We start from the raw sequence: 3,779 nt of genomic DNA, 5'->3' as shown, positions 1-3,779 counted from the left end.
TGTGTCTTTGTCCTATACTGTATGTGCTGAGCTTCAGGATAGAGAAGTTGACTATAGCATAGTGTTGAGGCTACTGAATGTTTCCATTGATTTTCTGACTGATAAAAAGGATGTGTGGAGGTTGATTAGTGAATATGAAAAGATTAGTGAGTATTGCAATGCCTGCCCTTGCTGAAGTAAATATATTAAAAATGTGTCAGAGGTTGTAGTTATTGGTCAATTCAATTTCTGTATGAAATGACATTTGTGATTGTAGATTTATAAGCAATGAAAATAATGGTAGTCCAACTAATGTGGACGGGGTGCCCATTCCTAAGTGGTGCAGTGGTCTAAGGCACTGCATCTCAGTGCAGGAGGCGCCACTACAGTCCCTGGTTCGAATCCAGGCTGTATCACATCTGGCCATGATTGGGAGTCCCATAGGGCGGTGCACAATTGGCCCAGCATTGGCTGGGGTAGGCCGTCATTGTAAATTAGAATTTGTTCTTAACTGACTTGCCTCGTTAAATAAATGAGTTCATTGTCTTGATTTGACGTTTCTTTGAGATCACTGTTTTGGGCATTTACATGTAAAATATCGTATTCACTTCGTCTTTTTATTAGAAAATGCTTGATCTTTGACAGTGGCTAGGTAAACCAACCCAAAGTGTAGGATGTACTACGTCTGCAAACAGGCCTGCAGTTTGTGAATTGTGTGGACTATCCTTTTAAGTAAACGGGAACCCAGTGGGCAAAATCTGGTTGAAAAGATGTCAATATGATGTATTTTTGTGACGTCTTATTCTGGTCACAGACTGGTTGACAAATTCCCTTAAAATGTTGGTCTTTCTAACGACCAGAATATTACATTTTTCTGACCGTATGACCAGTTGGTCATAATTGTGACCTCTATCTGACCAGCTGGCCATGAATCTGACCACTGTGTTATGTAATCTCACATTCTAAATGAGATGCCCAACCTGGTCATTTGGAAATGTTACATTTTCATTCACTACAAGGGTGACCTAAAGTCCCTGAGGTCCTTTCACCAATTTGTGAATTCCATTACAATACACCTGCAGCTGTTCGGATGACTGTATGATCATTCTCTCCGTAGCCAATGTAAGACCTTTAAACAGGTTAACATTCACAAGGCCACAGACGGATTACCAGGATGTGCACTGACCAGCTGGCAAGTGTCTTCACTGACATTTTCAACCTCTCCCTGTCCCAGTCTGTAATATCTACATGTTTTGAGCAAACCACCATAGTCCCTGTGCCCAAGAATGCCAAGGTAGGGCGGGGGAGGGCCCTGTAAGTTTCCCGGAAGTTGAAGTGGCAGTGTTCGAGTGTTTTAGCAATGCAAGTACTACAGTCAATGTGTTAATAGAACTTCGGCAGCCTTTTTCTCAAATTTGCTTTAAAATCCCCAGCGTCAATAAATGCGGACTCAGGATATGTGGTGTCGTGTCTTTGGCATCATTAAAAGTGAAGACCTGTTATTTTATCAAATAAATTCTCTATTAAACTAATCATGTAAATGTAATTAACTAGGAAGTCGGGGCACCACGGAAAATCTTCAGATTACAAAGTTATAATTTTCTGAATATAACTCTTCAGATACTTTATCTGATCAATTAGTCTTCTATTAATTAATTATTACATTACATCACGTCAGTCTCATTCCAAACGTTGTAAATTGTTGGTTATCTGCACGAGCCCATCATTTACTATAAATTCCATACACCAATTGGCTTAATCATTTATTTACTAACTAAATAATCACAGAAATGCATAAACAAACAAACAGTAGATATTGGTTACTAACAAAGGATAGGGAAGAATCCCTCGTGGGCTAAGCTGATATGACGGCTTGGTGGACAAAGGGAAGTGGGTGTGGACTGAGAAAGAAGCGGGAAAGACAAAAAGGATCACTACACACAGTTGATAAATATATTAATTGAAATGCTAATCCTTTGCACATAAACACTCACTCATTCGGGAATAATTGCAATAAATATATATTTACGCCCATGTGTCGTTGTGATCTTTCTGTTGGAATCCGGTCCGTCTGCTGGAGAGTTCATCCGAGTCTCTCTGTTTCCCTGAAGATCAAAGTCTTGTGTGGTTAGAATGGATACTTCAGAGTACCATTTAGAAATGTTCAATTAGAATAGATGTTTGGGTGGTTGTCAATATTCTCGTCCCAGGTTTACATAATTTCTAGCTGCAGACTAGTAATTAGTATCTAAGATTTGCTCTTATTCTGTAGGGATCGATAGTCTCAGAGTTTAACCATTTCCAGCCGTGTAGCCAATGCTCCACGTGGTATAGTTTTCTAGTTTTGGTACTCAAACCTGTGCCATTTCAGCTTACACCAAGGTATGCGTGGTCTAAACTATTCGCAATCACAGCTCACGCTGTGGGTTTGCTCAGTCTAAAGAGGATTTTTTAGGAGGGGCTTTTATTCGTAACAGTAGAAAAGGCGCTTCTATGACGCCTGATCATGTCTGTGGTCACGGGGGCAGGCCAATGACTTAGTTAAACTTGAAAGGGAATACAATTCTCTCACATTAAAGGTTTAACATCACATTACATCATTACATTTGCCGATGACACAACAGTGGTAGGCCTGATCACCGACAACAACGAGACAGCCTATAGGGAGGAGGTCAGAGACCTGGCCGTGTGGTACCAGGACAACAACCTCTCCCTCAACGTGATCAAGACAAAGGAGCACGGCCCCATTCTCATCGACAGGGCTGCAGTGGAGCAGGTTGAGAGCTTCAAGTTCCTTGGTGTCCACATCACCAACAAACTAACATGGTCCAAGCACACCATGACAGTAGTGAAGCGGGCACAACAAAACCTATTCCCCCTCAGGGAATAGGCATGAGTCCTGAGATCCTTAAAAGGTTCTACAACTGCACCATCGAGAGCATCCTGACTGGTTGCATCACTGCCTGGTATGGCAACTTCTCAGCCTCTGACCGCAAGGCACTACAGAGGGTAGTGTAAACGGCCCAGTACATCACTGGGGCCAAACTTCCTGCCATCCAGGACCTCTATAGCAGCCGGGGTCAGAGGAAGGCCCCCCCCCACTCTCCACACCACTGCCACTTTCTGTTGTCATCTATGCATAGTCACTTTAATTAACTCTACCTACATGTACATACTACCTCAACTAACCGGTGCCCCCGCACATTGACTCTGTATCGGCACCCCTCTGTATATATTATTTAATTTTTTACTGCTGCTCTTTTATTCTTATCCGTATTTTTTTAAACTGCGCTGTTGGTTAGGGGCTCGTAAGTAAGCATTTCACTGTAAGGTCTACACCTGTTGTATTCGGCGCACGTGACTAATAAAATGTGATTTTATTGTCTGAGTTTGGGACAGTGCTAAAGTTGTCTATCAACTGAAAAAATGTAGTGCAACAGAACCAGTTACAACTGAAATAGTTGATCCTCAATGAATTCTAGATCTAATAGTCGTACTCATCACTTATTATTACTACAAATAGAAGATTATCACTTCTCATAATGATGCTGGTTTAGTAAAGTAAAAGCTTAATCAGTGTCTTGCAAGAAAAAGCTGAATCAATGTCCTGCAAGATCACAATGATTAATTATTATTTAACATTTTACATAAAAAATTGCAGTAAACCCACTGCTCTTCGGCTATAGAAGGTTGTAGCGCAGCCTCTGAATGTCATAGAGACAAACCAAAGATATCGCAAATGCATCGGAGTCACGTTTTAGTCACGTCAGCTTGTTTCTAGCATAAAGCTTGCGGACTAA

This window comes from Salmo salar, chromosome ssa01, assembly GCF_905237065.1.
Source record: "Salmo salar chromosome ssa01, Ssal_v3.1, whole genome shotgun sequence".
NCBI classification, from domain to species: Eukaryota; Metazoa; Chordata; class Actinopteri; order Salmoniformes; family Salmonidae; genus Salmo; species Salmo salar.
Note: the sequence above shows the minus strand (reverse complement) of the source record.